Raw genomic sequence first — 22,718 nt, forward strand, 5'->3', positions numbered from 1 at the left:
GAGCCTCGTGCCCGCTGTTAATAAAGAACATACATATTGTACCTGACCAATCTGTGAAGCTGGTGTCTAGAACATATACGAACAATTGGCTTGACAATACATTTGATCAAAGGGTTGGACACAATGTATCTGACCAACGGACGTATACACATATTTGACAAAGACTGTGTAAACAACACATCCGACCTCAAGGTAAGTATACGCACTACATCTGACCTGGTACTAATATCCAAAGGCTACGCCACAATACAAACACGTACAGATCTAATAAACTTGATTCCGAGTACATGACACAATGATCAACAATTGTTTTTCTAATAATAAAAGTATGTACTTTCAACAGAGTGTCACTCTGCGATTGATAAAACACAATAATGTGAAAGTTTACAGAAAACACAAACATTCCGTGTAGTTCTTCGTGTGAATATTCCATTAATATTCCATATTAGTATATAATATACTGAGGGAAACATGTAAAGGGACACATGAAGGCTAAATAGCTTATTGGCTATTTTCCCTCTTTCTTCGCAAGCTTTGTATTGCACTGTTTGTGAAATTCTGAAAGAATGTTCTGTGGCCAAGTGAGTTATTTGTTTTCGTCAGTATATGATCAAATAATCACGGAGCACTGGTACAGGCTAAATGAGTTCTGATTGTCATTGACCTTACAATGCTGCGTGACTACCAATGCCTTTGAACTGCCTAATGTGAATTCGCACAGCTGTAAAGAAGCGCTGTTTACAAATTAGCCAATTTTACATTCTTTAACATAAGTGTTTACGTTACAGTTGTTTGTAGGTGTTGGATATGAGTGAATATGTGAGTTTAGTTTTACGACACACTTCAAGCTATATGGTGGCGGTCTGTTAATAATCGAGTTTGGACCAGACAATCCAGTGATCAACAGCATGAGCATCGATCTGCACAATTGGGAACCGATGACATGTGTCAACCAAGCCAGCGAGCCTGACCACCTGATCCCGTTAGTCGCCTCTTACGACAAGCAGACTCGCCTTTTATGGCAAGCATGGGTTGCTGAATCTTCCAGCTATATGGTGGCGGTCTGTAAACAATCGAGTTTGGACCAGACAATCTAGTGATCAACAGCATGAGCATCGATCTGTGCAAATGGGACCGATGACTTGTGTCAAGAAAGTCAGCGAGCCTGACCACCCGATCCCGTTAGTCGCCTATTATGACAAGCATTGTCGGCTTGTTGAATATGATAAAAGCATCTACTACATAGTGTAATAAGGTATAGAACTGCGACATGGCAACTACTGGGTGAGTGAGTTTACTTTTACGCCGCACTCAAAAATATTCCAGCTTTATGCAGGCGGTCGAATCTGGACCAGACCATCCACTGTTCAACAGCATGAGCATCGTTCTACGCAACTGAGATACGATGACATGTGTCAACCAAGTTTCAATGTCTTACGACAAGCATTGGTAACTGAAGACCAATTCTAACCAGGATATTCGCCGGCTGCGATATTTAAACGCCAAATATTCACGTTAACGCGTTCTTAAGTCTGGTATTGCAACAGACTGATATTTAATCAGAAAACCGTTTTCGTCGTTGTCATCAGTTTGACAGTAATTGCTTGTCATGCTTTGTGTGGTGATTACGTAATTACTGTACACTAAACCCTGTCAGCCATGCAATGTGGTACATTACTGGCAGCTCTACGACAGCTCTTTTTCCTAATATTATCTCTAGTATTATTTTGACACGTCTTAGAATGTAATTTCTATTCTGGAACACAATGTTCGCTGCGTATTTTTTGCCAGAAAGTTATGAAACAATTATTATCTGAAGGTTTTGTACAGTTTAAGCACTTAGCTGAACAGATGGTAAATGCCATAGGTCCTAAAATCAATTTCAAGGAGAGTTGGTTAAAGGTACTCCTGTGCAGAAGCGGTCAATGATTGTCCAGTACAAGCGACTGGCTGTGAAGTATGAACTACTGAGCGTCTAGAACAAGCCACATACTGATCAACATAAGTCACTGAATGATCTATTATTTTAGCCAGTAATTGTTCTGTTGAAGGCAGTAATTGTTCGATTTAAGCCACTGACTGTTCAAGATAAGCCACTGACTATTCCACATATCCTACCGACTGTTCAGTATGAGACCCTAATTCCAACACATACTAGACAAAATACTTTAGGGATATTGGTATTTTTATGATTAATATTTCACAAGATTGTCAACGAATAAATAGATCATGATTTATAATTTCAAAATTAACATATATCCCTAACTATTTTAGCCCAGTATAATAGCTTCAACTTGTTCGATTCAAGCCACTGACTTTTCTATATGAGACAATGACAGTCCAGCACATGCCTCTGGTTGTTCGACTTTATTTGTCAAAAGATTAATATTATTATAATTGAAAATATGCCACGGACAAAAACGAACCATTTATTCTTCACTGTGTATCTCTCACTGAATGATTCCGGTACGATTGCGCGCCTTAGCAAGGAATTTTTGCCTGTTTTTGATGGATAATGGGCTGAGATAATAAGCGTTAGTTTTGTGAGTGAGTGAGTGGGTTTAGATTTACGTTGCTTTTACCAATAACTTAGCAATATGTCAACAGATACCATACCGTAGTCAACTCATTGAATAGCCACTATAATATCTTTCAGTCCTTGTTTTAATCCCTTACGCCGAGTACAAGGCATGATGACATCAAGTACCATCTGTTGGTGTAACGTTGCCGTGGACGGAACCTCGGACAGAGCATTTTACCCATGACATCAAAGAGTTGAAACCATAAACAGAACCTCCTTGAGAGGTAAACTAGGTTTATGGAGTGACAAGCGGACATTATAACGAATAGCCTACCCAATAAAAGCACGCACCCAGTGAACAGCTCACTGGCATGACGACGACGCTGGTTCACACGCGAACGTTACCACGACGTCGAGACGGAGCCGGGTATTTACTCGGTGTGGTTGCGTGCAAGGTGTGTCGTTTGTGCATGTCTCAGCAAGTGACAATCTATCATTACTTCGCAGGGCTCTCATTAACGGAGAGGTCACGCTGACCTATTGAAATATTAAAACAGTCCCGACATTGGCTTTTACTTAATCATACAAGACCGGATAAAACAAACACGGAGTTCAGATCAACGGGGATGTACTTAGAAACCGTCAGTGAGACCTAGTGAGTGAGTGAGTGAGTTTAGTTTTACGCCGCACTCAGCAATATTCCAGCTATGAGGCGGCGGTCTGTAAATAATCGAGTCTGGACCAGACAATCCAGTGATCAACAACATGAGCATCGATCTGCACAATTGGGACCCGATGACATGTGTCAACCAAGTCAGCGAGCCTGACCACCCGATCCCGTTAGTCGCCTCTTACGACAAGCTGAATCACCTTTTATGGCAAGCATGGGTTGCTGAAGGCCTATTCTACCCCGGGACCTTCACGGGTGGGGGAGACCTAGTGATGAGATATATAACCGTGCGCTTGTTCATGTTCTGAGCATGCGCATAACTGAAAACAGGGGTAATCAGTCACGCCACGTGTAAATGTATTACATCAACGCGAGAAAAGCATCTCTTTCGGTTATTTGCCGGAATAGTTAACGTTTCCTCTTAAAGTCAGTGAGTATGGTTTTACGCCGCTTTGGGCAATATTCCAGCAACATAATGGCGAAGGGACACCAGAGATGGGCTTCACGTTCTGTTCCAATGTGGGGAATCGAACCCGGGCCTTGAGCGTAACAAGCGGACGGTCGAACAATTAGACTACCCTATTGTTATTGTTCGTTGCGCCGAAGACATTGGTTGTAATCCCAACGAAAATGGAGTGTGTTTATTTGGGTAAACTAGTGGTTTAGCGTTCCCTTGTCACGCTGATGACGTGAGTTTGAAACCAAACGTAGATCGGAGAGCGGTTGGGGTAGCATAATGGTTGAGTGGTAGATCATGGCGGTGGTGATGGGCTTATTATAATGGTTAGATATGCGCTCGTCAAACCGGTGACATGACATTTGATCCAATCTTACCTATTTCCTTAAATACCGAAGCACATTCACAACGGTGTGCCATTATGTTTTGTTCCTGCTATCCTCATATGCTTATAAATCTCCAACCTTTCCCATCCCTTTGCTTGGCTGAACGGAGTAATGTCGGTACAAGATGAGAGGTCTCAAGAGGCGGTATTTGCGACTGATCGTTATAAAGTCTACAAAAAAAGAGTTGAGCACATCTAATTTGCCTTGCGTCGAATGTGTTCTCATGAAGTCGTACGTGTACCTGCAGTCGAGCATACAGCCGTGACACACCTGATGACGGTAATTGCTGACACGGCCGAAACACCGGTTTGGGCAGAAAAGATACTGTGAAACTCGGTACTTGCGGTCTTGAGAATACTGAGTTATGTCAGTGAAAGATAAAGACTCGTATAGCTAATACGAAAGCTGTAATACGTTGCAAGCTCCTGGAATGAAAAATCCCCATGCCAAAAGGGAAGCAGAGAATCCAGGAAGAGTTAGCACAATATTTCTGATTCCAGACTGTCCCACTCGCATGGTGGCTGAAGGAGTCACGGCATCGGATTTGTCGGAAATGGGCACGGATCTGAGGCTGGTGTAGGTCACTGGCGGCATGATGGAATATTAAACCAACCAAACGTGACAGCCGTAGCACTGTAACGGCCTTTGAACAGCTATGTCACGGGTGTCTGTAACAAGCGTTTGGGCAGCTATGTCACGGGTGTCTGTAACAAGCGTTTGGGCAAAAATGTCACGGGTGCATGTAACAGATGTTTGAACTACTTTGTCTGAACAGCTGTAATGGGTGTCTGTAACAAGCGTTTGGGCAAAAATGTCACGGGTGCATGTAACAGATGTTTGAACTACTTTGTCTGAACAGCTGTAATGGGTGTCTGTGACAAGCGTTTCGACAGCTATGTCGTGGTACACTTATGCCACAAAGACCCTCAGGTATTGATAACTGCAGTAAGCTTATCAAGTATTGTTAAGTTTGCTTGTTGACCTAGACACAACCTTGGCCCTTACGATCATTATAATCAACATCGGCCTCGGCATACGTCTAGAAAACAAAACAGGTAACATTTTATATCTCATCATATGCAGAACAGTACAAAGACGTCACGAGCCCATCAGTGACGGACAACGCAATATTTAGATGCTTGCGTTCACATGTGTAAAAACAGCTTTGGTTTAAAAACCTTGGGGTCAACCTTGTGTGCAGTGACCTTCAATACTGTCACAGCTCCTGGAGTACAGTACACAACACCGTGCACTTACAAGAATCCACGAAATCCTTACCAGACGACCAGATGGTGGTCACATGAATATGTACAAACACCTAGTTGCCGGTAGAGCACCCTGCAGTAACGTGGACAAAGTACTATGACTATCTGTCCCAGTCCACCCAGCTGTGAATAAATACCTCGTAAGGATGGGAAAGCCATATTTACTCGGTGCGCCTAGTCGCTGCGAGAGTTGTATGATCCCCTGGAAGCTATGTTTGATAAAAAGGTATGCCGTTGAGACTGACATGCAATTATTGAAGGGAATGCAGGCACTCCAGCTGGATATTGGCGCTAAGCAAATATTGCCAAAAATGCAATACATACATAATGTAATATATGAAATGTGTAAGTAAGAGACCCGGTGTGTTTGTGTGTGTGGGGGGGGGGGGGGGGGAGGGGGGGCACTCAAATATTGTACCCACGTGGGGAATCGAACCCAGGTCTTCAGCGTGACGCGCGGACCCATTAACCACTGAGCTACCTCACCACCTCGTGAGTGTGAGTGAGCACAAGTGTATTCAATTTTAAGAGCCAAAGTCAACATTCAACGTGAATCATAGGATAGGGCAATATTCGGCGGCTCATACAATTACCGGGAGACCCTGACAATGGAGAGTGTTTAGACCGTGAAACCCAAGTACATATGTACTCACCACCGCTACTAGCCCACTGTGTCAGTCTGGCTTCACTGCACACATCGTCCGTCAGCTACCTGCAACACAGATACACTTGTTAACAACAGTAGTGACAAGGAAATAAAAGGCAATGCATATCGCTTTTAGCCATATTGTAGCAGTTTTACTGCGGGGAACACCAGAAAGGACTTAACACTTAGTACCCGCGTTGGGAATCGAACCCGGGCCTCCGGCGTGACGAGTGATCGCTTTGACCACTATGCTACCCACAATACCACCTCAGTATAGCAAGAGGGGCACGATAACTGTCAGAGTACGATCATACCGTTTTCAACAAGCTGGGCTGGGGAATACATGGTAACAACAGTTGAAGACTGGTAATACAATGTAACAACAGTTGGGGCTGGGGAATACAAGGTAACAACAGTTGGGGTGGGGAATACAAGGTAACAACAGCTTGGGTTTGGTAATACAAGGTAACAACAGTTGGGGCTGGGGAATACAAGGTAACAACAGCTTGGGTTTGGTAATACAAGGTAACAACAGTTGGGACTTGGTAATACAAGATGCGGAATACCAGATAACAGCAGTATGAGATCACCCCTACCCATCCCAACGAATCAACTGTTGATACTGACGTCGTGACGTCGTGACATCGTGAGCTAAACCAGTCCAACGTTCATGCTTGCCCATAGCAAAGAGGTCCGAGCGTTGTCCCTGTGTTTAGCTCAATGGACGCCGATCTCCTCCTAATCAGAATCTACACGCATCACTATGTTCAAGCACATAGACCAACGTTTAGTCCCTGAATATGTATAATCTGGAACATTGCTAAAAACGGCGTAAAACTAAACTCAATCAGTCGTTAGTATCTGACTGTGTATAATGTTGATAGTAACAAACCCATTTAAATTGAAAAGGAGCCATAGAGTGTTAGGGGATTGCTGGTGAAAACTAGACTTGCTTCAGTCGGGGCTTCCATACTGCCGGGAGGGCAAGGCAGCGGAATGAATAACGTGCTTCAGGGACTGTGAAACTGACTACTTCCGCCCGCATATCCCCTTAGCAACACTAGATTGTATCACCGAGGAGGGGAAACTGACCACTGTCCAGACCTAATTCTCTTATGGACACAGTTAACATGTTGAAGTGAACCAACGTGCTTCTAATTGGCAGCGTTATGTTAACATCCCCCACACGACATGGGATGTGGGACGCTCTATGAGAATGGAGGAATCAAGGGTTAAAATGTGAGAGTCAAAGGTGAAGATGTTGGAAATGCCATGGGCGCGAATTATCATAGGCGTTTTAAAATCATCTCGCTCAAAATCAGGAGAAAATAGTGAGCAATGTTCTCGAGCCCCCAATTTCATTAACGAAGGGAATCGAACCTAGAACTTTTACGTGGGGAAGATTTCCCCAACAAAGCTTCAATGTTTTCGCAATTAGTCCTAAAAACGTGTAACTATAAATTACGAAAAAGAGAATCCTCCAGCATCCGATTAAATATTTTGGAGTACCATATTAGTTCATGCTGTTCGTCCTGGCTGGAACTATGAACAGTTAATATCTTTATCCACAAATTATTTGGTACACTAACGCTTTGTCTCTGAACACATAATTTTGATTTAATAAATAAACCCATTTAAATTGAAGAGGAGCCCTAGGGAGACCAGAGATTCAGAACCTGAGGAAATCTAGACTTGCTTCATTTAGAGCTTAAAGGTCACATGCAACCAAAAAATCAAACATAATTAAAACACATTTATCACTTATTCATGACATATAATATACATTGCTGCTTTTAAAAAAACAAATAAACAAAATTATAAGCGTACAATCGCGATTCAAAAGTGCAATATTTTGTACTTGGGCTTACTTCCCCCGAAACGAAGCCCTCGGGAGACCGAGCCCAGTCTTAGCACCTGGATGTGCACTCAAGTGTAACGACGGATTCTGATTGGCTGTTTCATTTGCTGATCTGCTGAGGGTTCATTGTGTGTACAGACAGATGATCTGTTTGATGGGCATTTTAGAAGTATAGCGAGTCACAAGAAAGTAAGATTCTTTATGGATAACAACTTCTTTTTGTGTACTTGATGCGTCGTTTCAGTATGGATTCATATACTGTTGTCAAACAAACTCATACACACTAAAACAAGTCGTTATCCATGAAGAATGTATATAGAGATGTTGGATTTTGAAAATACATGTTCTCCGAATTTGCGCTCGATCCAATCAAAAATGACATCAGTAGAGATGGTAAACTACTGCGTGGCTGGAATCTGTCATTCGTCCAAGTACAAAGCAGGACTTGAAAATGACAAGAGTTTGCGCCAGTTTCCGTCAGATCCAGTCATCCGAAAAAAGTGAATGTAGTTTGTTTGCAACCCACTGACATAAAAACATGTCATGTGTATCACACGTGCCTAATTACATAATGTGGCAGAGACGGGACGCGGGGGCGCGAGTCATAAATCAACTTATTTTCTTTATGTCGTATACTCTGATAGGTGTTAAGTTCAAATTACACGTGGTCAATGATTGAAGCTGTGTACTGCATGTTGTCTTTAGCAGACAGGCAGGCAGACATATAGGTGTGAATAAACCAGACAATGAGCTCTGTGACAGAGACTGCTTACCACAATCAACAAGTTTTTTTTACGTAACGAGTAGATCATTTACTTGTTTGTGTACACAACCAACATTAGACTACTGCTCACAACCTCAGACGCTGGGCATGCATACTGTTTCAAGCTCCGCGAACCTATTCACTGCGCATGCGTTATGGACGCAGCGCAGCACAACTGTTGAAACCAGTTTTCCCCCAGCGCTGGGGGGAATTTAGTGAAACGTTTGAACTCCGATTTCGCGGGCTTTTTTTTCATCGCGTTTTTTTCAACTTTATAGGTTGAATTGGCAATTTTTATGATTTGTTTCGGTAAGTGCATACCGAAAGGTACCAGAATCTGCAAAGTTGTGTTTTACGTTGCATGTGACCTTTAACCAGTGCAGAATGGGCAAGGCAGTATGGAAAACAATGTGGATCAGAGACAGATTAATCCTTTGGTCAATCTGAAGGAGTGGTTCATTAATAGGGCAATTAGCTTGTTCGGTGTTCTAATCGCACCTAGACCTGCCAATCCTGTTGGTAAAGAGCAAGGTGGGGAGGTCTGTCACTTTACAATAAATGTCAGTGCGTAATAAATGAAATCGAATTATTTAACTGAAGACGACGGCTGAAATGCCAGCTGATACAACAGAAGTCCATGGACAGATCATAACTGATCGTGACTACAGCCTACCCTTAGGGCACCGCGCGTCCATGGCAGTTAGAGTTAATCTCCCACAGTTGAAAACATAATGCGTGATTAATTGAACAATGAGTATTTTCTGTTATCTGTCAGATTTCCTTCCCAGTGAGCCAGTGGGGCCCGAAGAGACGAGGAAGGAGGGTATTTCATAGCTATTGAAGACAATGACACTTCAATAGATCATCTACACCCAAGAACACGCCAAAGAGACTGAGTACTTAATTACCCATTATTGAAGTGCATTCAAAGCAACCATTATAAGACAGATTGAATTTCACCAGATGACGACTGTCTCCGTAATACAATAACCAGCCTGGACACAAAAGGCAAGGCTTATTGGTGACTTGAAATAACGCTTTAGGCAAGAGCGAGTTTTGGGTCAACCTCACTTTGGATAGTATTTCTATTAAATCACGCTTCGCAGCCTAAAATGTGTTCAGCTTGAAGCAGTTCCAGATCTTTGAGTACGTGAGGATGGGTTCAATGCCGATCGACCAATATTCCATACCACATGAGACAATGGCAAGCCATTACTGACACAGCAGGAAGAGAGGAAACAATAGCGACTTGTTTGGCATTGTTGATGCGTCTCTAGGCAACGTAGGATAACCTCGTCTCCAGGCAACGCAGGCTAACCTCATCTCTGTCAATATGGCTGCAGTACACGCCCCAGACAGGTCACGTCTGACCTCGCGCCTTCAGCTCCGAGGTGACTACCGCAAAGCCATAGTGCAAATTATGGACATATTGTACCATCGATTTGGTGCAGGGTAGTGCTTAGTGCTGGGATTAAGCAACATAAAGTAGCTAGCGGTCATTATCCAGTAATCTTGATAGCTTCATGATAATCCGTTTGATGAGAAGGCTTTGTTCAGAAGGCATGTATCACACAGACTCTGGGTCACGTACCATCTGTCTGGTTATCCTCTCGTCACGGGTGGTTGTCATGATTCTCAGTTGGACAACCTGGTACCAATACTGGCGCCAACGATAGAACACACCGTCATGGCCTCTCTGGTACTTGATGCAATACACATAGATCCCTGTCATTGTTAGTGAGTGAGTGAGTGAGTTTAGTTTTACACCGCACTAATATTCCAGATATATGGCGGCGGTCTGTAAATGGACCAGAGACATCAGTGACCAACAAAATGAGCATCGATCTGCACAATTGGGAACCGATGCCATGTGTCAACCAAGTCAGCGAGCCTGACCACCCGATCCCGTTAGTCGCCTCTTACGACAAGCACAGTCGCCTTTTTTGGCAAGCATGGGTTGCTGAAGGCCTATCCTACCCCGGGACCTTCACGGGACCCATGTCATTGTTATCGCAACACACATCGTTGCTTTATCGATGTCATAGATACCGACGTCGTTATAAAAACAGTGCTTGTTACCGATTTCGCTGTAATAACAGTTCCACTTGCCGTACCAGTACTACGTGCCGCCAGCGTTGTCATGACAATATTTTTTGTGGATGTCAGAAAGAAAACAAAACTGCAAGTCATCTTGCAGAGACAACTGAATACATCAAAGCAGCACTGACCTTGCTGTGTATGATTGTTATCATTTTCATAATAATTTCCTCTTTCACCAGTCCACGATTTACACACTTCTTTACGTCCTGGTCAGCCATGTTGGTTACATTTTCATGCAAACGTGCATACTCACGCCAGACAATGAAACTCACAATCAAGGAAATGGGAACAACAGTTTCTGTCAAACAAGTTTCGATGCAAAACACCACATATACTGCATGGTAGCCTTTTGTCGGGTGCCACAGGTGGCGGAGTGGTATAAGGGGAGACGATCCGGTGTGCAGAGGTTCCTCCATGAACCGTGCCAGGAGCAGCTGATTGTGAACTGATATTACAAACATCGTCCTGATCTGTAATACAGACCCTGAAACGAACCTTTCCACGAAAGCCCACGCAAGGCAAGACTTTAAACGTTCTCCCACAGAAACATTACAGCAGCCACACCGCTATATTACTTTAATACTGTTCAACATGGCGTTAAAACAGTAACCCTAGCTCCTCACACTGCGCTTTAAATAATATGTCAGCACTAGCCGGTCTACGCTGATAGGAGCTACTTCAACAGGTGTTATGTGCACATATATATCGTCATGTACTGGTCCTGCGCTTTGGTGGCGCGCCTAATTAATAGGCATCATGTCCTTCTCATAAATACTCCACCACTCAGTGTTACGGAAAGGATCCGATCTACGCTGTAAGGAGATACTGAAAAACAGCTGTTAAATGTAGATGAACATCGTTATCTACTGGCCCTCCGCTAAGGTGGCGCACCTAATTGATATGCATCATGGCACTGACGGGGAATATATTACCCTCATGAATATTCACTGTGAAACCTGTTTTGGTGTGAACGGTACATTTCATCATTCACTTTAGACAGTAAGCTTGGCTGATTTGTCTGACCATGGAATTTGTGGTTTAATGAGTTTCCGAACAACAACAGGTTCAAACACATGGTGACGTGGGCGCTTATTAACATTACTGGTTCAGATTACATATATATACTGGACGCGGAGCACAGGTGGTTACAACATATAGTGTAGACAGGTCCCAGTTTAAATTACAAACATGCCGTGTGATTCGCTTTTACCGTATTACTCCAAAAAAGGCACCATGTTTATGAGCTAGACATCGACATACGCCGCTTTCACTAATATTAAAAAAATCAAAACTGGGCCCCATACCCTGTGTATACACGAGGAATCAAACCAAGACCGTCGTCCGATGGACTAAACCTTCAACCTTAAAGATAATCCGACCGTCCACTGGCTGGCTTATCTATGGTCAGTCGTGTTATGGCCACGCAGTGTTGAAGTCACAGGAGAGATTCCAGCCTTTCTCCAAGACTGTACTGAATGTTAAGCCAAAAGGGTGTATACTATCCTTTACAGAAGCAAGGCTAGTCAGGAAATTCTAAATCCGCCAGTCTGTTATACAGATTTTGACATTTTTTTAGAAACTAACTTAGACCTGATCTTCAGTAACCCATTCTTGTCGTAAGGGGCGACTTACGGGATCGGGTGGTCACGCTCATTGACTTGGCTGACACATGCCATTGCATCCACATTGTGTGGATCGATGCTCATGTTGTTGATCACTGATCCAGACTCGACTATTTACAGACAGCCGCCATATAGCTGGAATATTGCCGAGTGTGGTGTAAAACTACACTCACTGACACTTCAATTATTACCCTGGTTACTTGTACGCGTCTAGACAGATTACAGTTCAAAGAATGTGTGATGCCGTTCACAAAGCGATCCCAGCACAACGACAATAATTTTGGGGAGTTTATGTTTAAAGTAACGATCTTCTCAGTGCTACAATCGCTTTGTTAAATGGAGCCTAGATGTGGTACAAGTAGAAGTGATTTCATCTTCAGGACATCATATACTATACAAGCCAAGAATATACTTACAATGAACGCTAAAACAAGATACAAGGGGCTGTTCAAATAATCAAAATCGAATAGCATTAGTTGATAAAAACATTAGTCAACCTGTGAACCGCGGGTGGATTTCTCGGCAACATATGCGTACTGGGAACAAGTCCTACTTGAACTTCGCGGGAAGAATGAAGGACACAAAGAAGGAATTGATTTCCATCCACAGACATCCATTCTCCGAACATGAGAGCAACGCCCGGATAAGCCAGCGTTAGGGGAATGACTAGCACTAGCAATGCACAATCGGTACGTACACACTGGTGTTCATTGCAAGTCTGAGTACAAAACAAAGATCAGGGATTTCGATGTCCTTGTTTGAAAGAAAAAACATTGAGGAACAATAAACTTAGAATAAAAACGAAACTCGTCAATTTCTGTTTTGAGATCCATATGTACATGTGGTATTTCGCCATATGCATCTGCATGTGGTTACTCATTATATATCGCCAATGCATATATTTGGTGTCTCGTTTTATAGATGCATATTGTCATTTGGTAACTGCATATTGTCTCATTACATTTATACATATTGTCTCATAACATATCGACAACGAACTGCATTAGATTTCAGCAAAGTCAGTGTTATGGTGTTCATGAACACAGAACACCAGAACCCGTCCTCCACTACGACACATTACATATTAACACAAATTTAAAATATAAACAATTTAATTCACGATCGTCTGAATTCCCAGTCGGTGTGGAATGAATCTGTCTTAGCAATCCTACTTACGATCGTGTCCATGTTCAGCAACTATCCTTCAGCGTGTAATGTGCCACAAAATATACCCGCACACCAAGCAAGCGTAAATCCACTTGAATAAAAGTCAATCGGTTTGCGGAAAAGCTTGGGCACAACACAGCGGAGAAGTCTGGGAACACCACAACTCGTCGTTGGGCAAATAGGATCTGCCCGCAGCCTAACAGGATCCAGGTAAGAAACCAGTCAACTTCCGCTTTCAAATGTAAACAATTCCCATAATGCAATTCATCTCCCATGGGCGATTTTAGATGTACCTCCGGGGTTGACGTTGCTGTCAAAGTCCACACCTATGTTACTGAAGACGTCGTTTTTCTCAGACACTATTTGCCATGTTTCAGATGTGGTGGTTTGAACGAGCTTTGAGTCTTCCAATTTCTATAAAAATTCACTGAGATGATTTTACAACATTCGATTTTCATTCTTCCCCCAGGGTGCCGACAATGAGCATTTAGTGGCGGTTATATATAGCATTTAATGGGGTACTAGGGTTATATCCGCTTAACAGCGAGTTCATAATGACCGCTTCACGCTTGGTCGATAAACTGACACCAGGTCAGCTGACAAAGAAGGCAATTACACAATCCCCGCTGGGGGCTTCCGTAGCAGACCACACGGTGACTGACTCCAGACAGATGAATTAAACTTTATCAGAAAATGCATGAGAATTGTCATCGTGGTATAAAGGGGAATATCGTCCTTACCTATAACCTTGATACTGTTTTTCAATTGTTATCAGCATTTTCCCCGTCAATTTCTGATGTGTGAATGAGTTTAGGTTTACGCCGCTTTTAGACATGTTACATCAACGTCACGACATACGACACCAGGAATATAGGCTTCACACATTGTACCCATGCAGGCAATCGAACCCATGTCTTCAGCGAGACGAACGAACGCTATAACCACCAGGCCACCATATCGCCCGAAAATGCCTGATAAAATATCCCAAGCAAACATAATGAAACAGAGAACATCGTTTGCACAATGTTCTTGAATATATGCATGTTTTAATATGGTAAGTATTCTTTCAGGAATAAGTAACCATGGTAACAACAAAGCTTCCTGGCACAGTTCGTATTAACATAGGTACTCGTTACAGTAGACGAGCCCCGCTGATAACAATGCAGGAACTAACACAGAATATGCTTGGGGGAAATTGTAAATGTCAATTAGCTTCACAATTGATTCCCATGATTGGCGCAGGCTATGGATTTTACCAATTTGCCCTTAGCGTAGCCGGTCCGAGTGATGAACATCAACCATGGTCAATCACAGGGGACGACCGTTGGTGAGGTGATGTGAAACGGGGCTGAACAACGTGTTCCCGATTACTGCAGCAATATGGAGAGGTGGATACAGACGGTATCCACCAGACCATTACCGTGAAGACGGAGACACGTAAATATACATCGCGTATGGAGTGACTGTGCATAAACCAGTTATATCAGTTAAGAGAACGAGTCCTCTAAGCAAAAACGTCAGCCTCCTCGCGATCTTTTATGTCAGTAAAATTGTGCATAGTTCAAAACAAGTACTCGGTCGTTAAATCAGAAATGTCATTATGCGGGTTTAATAGGGGGTAATCACAGAACCTGTTTGTGATTCACCCTGTCCTTGACAACACAGAAGTTGACACAGAGCTGAGGTCATGAACAGATCCACACGAGAAAACGACTCGACGTTAAATGTACGAAAGACCAAGGTTGATCGCTTTTGGGAGATGGAAAAAGTACCGTTCTATCGCTGTAGCGCGATTGCAAAAATAATACATTGGTGAGTGGTTCATGTTTACATTTTCCAAATTTTAGAAGAAGACCGCCCTTCCAACAAATGAACGCACGAAGTCATGTGGTGCCTCTCTACCGTATAGGCTCTTGCAGAACTAAACCCGGGATGACATAATGAAAATGATATTTACCCATTTGTGGTCAAAAACCATTTTAATCATCACAGTGTAATTTCATAACAGCCCCCAACAGTTAGGACTGTAGACTGTCTAACAGTCCCCGAACCACATTATTTTCCATCTGCCAAGTTCTCTCTGCAATGCTTAAGCCCTAAGTGAAGCAAGTCTATGATTCCTCGGATGATTTCCAATCTCACCACGGCTTCTCTTCAGTTAAAGAGTGTTTTAAACATTTGTTACCATAAATAGATATATACCATATATCTTCAGAGTTAGTCTGTTGCGATTGCAACAACCAAGGCTGCAACCGCCCTGCCCGCAACAGCTCACACTGACATAGTTCAGGCTGCAACAGCTAACACTGCCACAGTTCAGACGGCAAGAGCTACGACTGCAATATGGTAACAGCTCAGGCAACAACGAATAGGACTACAACACTTCCACCTCCCAAACAATATGTCATACAGACCCTGACACAAACATGACCAAGAAACCCAATGCAAGTCTAGATTATGTGGCAAGTCTAGATTATGTGGCAAGTCTAGATACCCACAGTTTCAGAAGTGAAAAAAACCGAAACACCTCAGGGGTCCTTTTTCATTATATTTTATTTTATTATGTCCTGCTTTTCTCTCTCTCTCTCTCTCTCTGTCTCTCTCTGTGTGTGTGTGTGTGTGTGTGTGTGTGTGTGTGTGTGTAAAATATGTAAATTTCAGACACTAGTTATTAGTCTAGCACCCAGACAGCCACAACCGAAACTGCAATGACTCGCTACTTATTTGCTCATAACTAGACAAACGCTTGGTCCCTTAAGATAAATAATTTTGATAGAAACAAGAGACCAAGTAAACATGAATCTAAACTTGCGTCGTTTCGGGCTATTAAATTCCAGGAAAGGCTCGTCTGGATGGGAACTATTCTGGTCCAGGGACTGTGAGAAAAGCCAACTCAGCCCATTATGTGAGGATGACCATAAAATATTTCCCGAAACATCTGTACTTCTGCTATAAGCGGAGAGCATGATGCATTACATGACAGCATGTCGCGCCAGGGCTGTGCGGTGACAATTACCTACTGCCTAACGCAGTAGCTGTATCGTGGACGTCGGTGTCCACGTTGAACGGGGTAGACGTGGTTTCCTGTAAGAAGAACCATGATTAATTCCCATGTTTCTATTGTCTCTGAATGATTTATGTTCCACGATGTCCTAGCAACCGACCCCCGTCTCACAACCACGGGCACAGGCCATGCCAAATACGTGGTCAGCCTGGTTCCCTGGGTCTGTTGCGCCTGCTCTAACGCTCAAACACTGTGTAGGAGCAACAGACCCAGGGAACCAGGCCGACTCGGGCTCCGTGGTGTGATGTCACGTACAAGTAGGTCACACAGCCACTGCCTGCTGATGAAATAATAACGAGGTTACATGTGGCTGCTTTGATGGCAGCAGTAGGGAATTAATGTCGAAATGAATGGTATTCAAAGCATCTCACATAACCCACTGCGGCACACATGGTTTATAGCATGGATATAGTTATATAGGTCATGAGTGTTTTCACACGACTTGAAACATTATTTCAACATATGACGTGTGGGGAAACCAGTAGTCTAACAACTAATCTCTGAAATGAACATATTTTACTGAAAAAAGTTCATAGTAAAAATAAAATAATCTTATGAAATGGATTCCTGAGACTTTCTTCATTTTCAGAAGCTAAGGAAATCTAGGCTTCTTGCCACATTGTTTCCAGACTTGTGTGGGCTTTCTTGGATATATTTGCTTCAGGGTTTGAACGACAGACTAGGAAAACAGTATAGATTAGGGGAGGGTCGGACAGCTGTGACGTGATTTGTTCCAAACAAAACGTTTGAGTTTGAGTCCAGCAGTATCACAGCGGGGAACAACAGAAATAGGCTTTACACACTGTACCCATATCGGGAATTGAACCAAGGTCTTCGGGGTGACGAGTTGACGCTTTAACCACCCTAGTGCCCCTGAACACACACACACACACACGCCTATCCACCCAACCGCCCCTCCCGGGCATGTGGAGGCTGTGAGATTCCAAACCTCAATCCCGTATGACTTTCTATTCAACTCTTAGTCTGTGTGTGTGAGTTTAATTTTACGCCGCACGCTGCAACATTCTAGCTATATGGCTGCGATAGTTTAACAGTAAGGGGGGGGGGGGGGAGATCTCCATGAAGTGAGCACGGTATGGTATGAACTAACGCCTAGTCTCTGAATAACTAAACTGTTGGTAGAATTATACAAATCTTTTTAAAGTTGAAAGAAGGCCAAGTGAGAAGGGTTATTCAGAACCTGATGAAATCTGTAACATTAATAACCATCACCAGTCAGGTAATAACATACCCACAATAACACACATACTGTAACATGTAACCATGTTCCTTAAACCCCTACCTAGAATAACGGCTAGTCCCTGAATACATATGATTTTGATAGTAACAAACAAACCCATCCAACACTGAAAAGGCGTCCCAGTGAGATGTGATAGCCCGAGGAAACTGACTTGGTTAGATTCCGGCTTTAGGATTGCAGAAAGAGCCTATAGAAGGGTAAATAACGTGGCTCAGGGACTGTGAGACAGACTAGACAGACTACCATCCTTAGAAATAAAATCAGGTAATTGGGGCTGTCTTGGATTCGAACCAACGATCGCTGATGTCTGCACGTTAAAGGGACGTAACTCACCACAGCGTGAACACGTCATCCATTTCTACCCAATGGGTATTGGGTCAGAAAGCACTCGCGTCAGGATACAGATATGGCAGATAGTTAACCCAATACCTACACCGAGTGGTGAACCGATGACACATTTGCCTTGCTATCGTTATGATAGAATGGGTCTATGTCAATATTGACACGCGGAGAAGTACGTTTAGTAAGCATAAGGGCAACACACATAGACGCTCCTCTCAGTTCCACAACACTTGAGATTCAATGTGTTCTCTTGACCTAGCGTTCACTGAATGCTGTGATACTGTGGCTTGGTTTAACGCCGCCATAAACAGCATTCCAGGGCAACACGAGAGAATGCAGGCAGTTGCACGTTGAGTGAATATAGCTTTACACCGCTCCCAGCAATATCTCAGCGGGACACTTCACGCATTGTACCCATGTGCTGAATCGAACTCGGGTCTTTTGGCGAAGGCGAATGATTTAACCACTAGGCCGAGGCAAGCCACCACTTCCTCCTATCGGGCATAGCTTGCCCGATGTTGAAACTGCCTTCCCTGCGTGCAGTATCCTCCCAACCGTAGCCACTAACGCATCCCTACCTTCCTCTCCCCCTCCTCCACCCCCTTTTCCACCCCATATTGCAGGTTGACACTGACTACACGGTAAATGTAGGTCAGACGCCCCCTCCTCCACCTCACCCCCTCGGCGCCCAGATGCCAGCGAAGATAACATCCCTGCAGTCAGGGCATCCTACCCGTGACGTCGTTGACACTCCATCGCCAAGGTGTTAAGTCGACGCTGGCATGTTGCTAATTCTGCCAAGGAAGGATGACGCCAGAGGTGGTCTTGTAAAATCAGGTTATGTCAGTATCAAGTGATATAGAAACGTTGTCACCATATGCCGACCGTCGCAATATAGGATGAAATGAGAACTGGGTATAATAATAGCAGACATTTCATCACCGACCTTTCCGTATTGGTTGGTCCAGAGGTAGTCAAAACCTACATTTCTACTGGAACAGCATCAGAGAGACTAACATCTAGTCTCTTAAACACATTTTACAGAAAAAGAGTTTTTAGCTTAAAAAGAAATTCGATAAAAATAAGAGACTTTCTACGTTTTCAGAGAGTAAACAAATCTGACCTAAGCGTAATATTTTCTTCGAATTTCGGGATGGTTGGGTAGCCTAGTGATTAAAGCGTTCGCTCTTCTCGTCGAAGTTCCGGGTTCGGTTCCCGGCATGGGTACAATCTGTTAAGCCCATTTCTGGTGTCTCCCAACGTGATAATGCTGGAATATTCCTGAAAGCGGTGTAAAACTCGCGTCACTCGCTCGGTCTTGAAATATCACAACACGTCACCCAAAACTGAAACTGTGGTGACTTGTCACACATTCTTGACTTTCATGGGATGCCTTGGGTATATTGGTTGCAGAGTCGGTATGACAGACTAAACGTCTCTGTGAGACATTTCAAGTCTTAGAAAATTAGGAACACCGTGTAAGAAGCATAGATAGCAAAGAGGGAGAAACCTGAACATGGCCACGTGACCAGTTGAGTCTCTATCACTCCCTAATATTTCTTTAGTAGCTGGTATGATAAATAGAAACATTTTTTTCTATAGACAGGCAACTACTTTATTGCAATCGAAGAGACCGATCTGCACCGAAACGTCGTATCGATCGCAATAAAAAGTTGTCAACTGGTGTTCAGCACCAGTTATAACGACTGATACATTTTCTTTGCATACAACATGGAACAGGTTTCTTTGTCAGCTGCAGCTTCATGTCGATATTGATGGATACATTCCTCGAAAAAGATGATGGCCTGATAATATTGTCAACCGATAATGTATCTTTCACCGGTTTTATTTCTTAATATTTGTATTTTGTTTTCATTTATTTCTTGTAGCATCCAACAGAATCACTCCATTCGTGCTTTTACGCCATGAAGTTCTGATGAGACAGACAGTGTGAGTGAGTGAGTGAGTGAGTGAGTGAGTTTAGTTTTACTTAGCAATATTCCAGCTTTATGGCGGCCGTCTGTAAATAATCGAGTCTGGACCAGACAACCCAGTGATGAACAACATGAGCATCGATCTGCGCAATTGGGAACCAATGACAAGTGTCAACCAAGTCAGCTAGTCCGACCATCCGATCCCGTTAGTCGCCTCTTACGACAAGCATAGTCACCTTTTATGGCAAGCATGGGTTGCTGAAGGCCTAGTCTACCCCGGGACCTTCACGGGTCGATGAGACAGACAGCATACACTAGGTCACACCTAGGGCGCATGTGTGTGAAACATGGTTCACGTTGGCAATGCCGATACTGTACTTATGTTATAAATTCAATAGAAACGGGTCGTGTACTTTTATGAAACTCCGCAAAGCATAAATATATAATAATAAAATATTTAGGATTATAAGACACAACTACAAAGACGTGCATTGACGTTTATATTAAACCTATTGTATTTTACCACTGGCATTTGTTACCATAGCAATGGAGATGGAAGTATCAAACTGGTAAACTGAATTTCATCTTTGTTGATCCATGTCTGGGGATACATATCATACCTATATTTTGCAACTGCGCTTGCGGGTGGCGCAGCAGAGATGGCAACCCAGTCAAGAATTCTGGGAATTGCGCTGGATCAGAGTCCCTTTACTAATAGTTATCAATATTAGTATTTTTTCAAATTTTCATGTTACAATTAAAATGAGAGAATAGTAATAAATAACATACGTATTTTGTTCTATTTATAATCCTCACCATCAACATGTCCTCTTAGGTCATGAAGAGCATTTTCAAGAGGTTTCTGAATCTAAGGGGAATACCGGTTATCAAGAGAAAATCAGCCTAAGCATACTCACTTATTAACATGGTCCTTTGGAAATGAGTGAGTGAGTTTAGTTTTACGCCGCATTTAGCAATATTCCAGCTATATGGCGGCGGTCGAGCCGGGGCCAGACAGTCCAGTGATCGACAGCATCAACATCGATCTGCGCAACTGGGAACCCATGACATGTCTCAACCAAGTCAGCGAGTCTGACCATCCGATCTTACGACAAGCATAGCCCCCTTTTTCAGGCAAACGTGGGTTGCTGAAGGCCTATTCTACCCCGGACCTTCACAGGTACCATGTTAATAAGAACCAGATAACACCAATCCTATTAAATACCACCATTCCGTCAGCAGGTAATAAGTAATCACCTAAAAGTTCAACCATACTTTACATGGTAAGAGCGACACAGTCACCATGGCAACAAGCCTACAAAACCTTGTATCAAGTTCCGCTTAAACCCGGGACATTTTGTAAATATTTACTTTGTAAATTGGGTAACAGCGCCTGATTGTGGTCATACGCCTTTACGAATAGGGACGTCATCAAAACTGTTTACCTTAAACAGTTCCCTAAACAAAACGGTAATTATGAAAAGGACAGGTTATCCTAGCCATGTTTGCGTGAGATAAACAGAAACACTAACAACTGGATAATCTCAACACAAATGTTTTCCATTTTGTTTATTTTGCTAACGAAAACAACAAGAGGAAACAAAATAAATCACAGAGTAACTGGGCCTATATGTTGGAATAATTATTAGCTTGGAGACAGCGCAAAATGCCTGTAGCTCTTCTACTTGGCTTTAGCATTAGCCGTGACTCAAACATCTATTTTCCAGTGTGTATCCATACATGTTCAATTATTCTCCAAATAACCACCGTCATACATAAATGGTGTCACTTACGCCGCACTTAGCTTGCAAATAATCGAGTCTGGACCAGACAATCCAGTGATCAACAGCATGAGCATCGACCTCCGCAATTGGGAACCGATGACATGAGTCAACCAAGTCAGCGAGCCTGATCACCCGATCTTGTCGCCTCTTACGACAAGCATAGTCGCCTTTTATGGCAAGCATGGGTTGCTGAATGCCTATTCTACCCGGGTTCATACATAAATACTTTCCATATCGGGAATAGTTCAATTGTACGAAATCATCCTTCGAAACAATTGTTACGAGACATTATTTTGTGTCCGAAATCATTTTTCGGACTAAGATCTGGACATGTTGACTTCTCCAGCAAATGCACGACTCAACATTTGAACTGTTTCGTCAGTCTCTGTTGCTTCAATCACCAGACTTATTCTATTTTCCAAGAGTATTCGTTTTCAAAAAATGGCTGTTCAATAAAAAAACATACGAAACATTTTTTAAACTGATGCACAAAATATTGAAGAGTTACCCTTTTACACCAACTTCTGTACCTTGAGTCTCAAATGAGTTGAGTAAACTTGGGGGGAACATAAAAACTTCATAAAACTCTTACTTTCTTCACAAGTTGTGAAAATGCATCCCTGTGAACCAAAAAAGCAACAAAACAACTGAAACGCAAAACGACTTTTACAAGAAACAAGATAGTAAAAGTCAGCCATTGCGACTTTCTTAATCTCCTAGTCACTGTACAACATCATTGCCCCTACTGCTAAGCCCTCTGCGCAATGCTGAAGGCTTAAATAATGAAAGTCTAGATTTCAAAATCTTCAGGTTCTGAATCTCTCGTCTCCCTGGTGCTCCTTTTCTGTTTCTATGGGCTAGTTTGTTATTATCAAAAT

General features: G+C 42.9%; 1 protein-coding gene across 4 annotated transcripts in view; it reads right to left on the reverse strand.

The window, feature by feature from the left end:
* Positions 1-22,718, reverse strand: part of LOC137257601 (uncharacterized) — a 118,692-nt gene that overhangs the window by 43,673 nt on the left and 52,301 nt on the right. For all 4 annotated transcript variants that reach the window (XM_067794923.1, XM_067794921.1, XM_067794922.1 and 1 more), the window contains exon 2: positions 5,953-6,011. The gene's annotated coding sequence lies outside the window, so the exon portion shown is untranslated. The remainder of the gene's footprint in view (positions 1-5,952; positions 6,012-22,718) is intronic.

The sequence above is a fragment of the Haliotis asinina genome, chromosome 12 (genome assembly GCF_037392515.1).
Source record: "Haliotis asinina isolate JCU_RB_2024 chromosome 12, JCU_Hal_asi_v2, whole genome shotgun sequence".
Taxonomy (NCBI): domain Eukaryota; kingdom Metazoa; phylum Mollusca; class Gastropoda; order Lepetellida; family Haliotidae; genus Haliotis; species Haliotis asinina.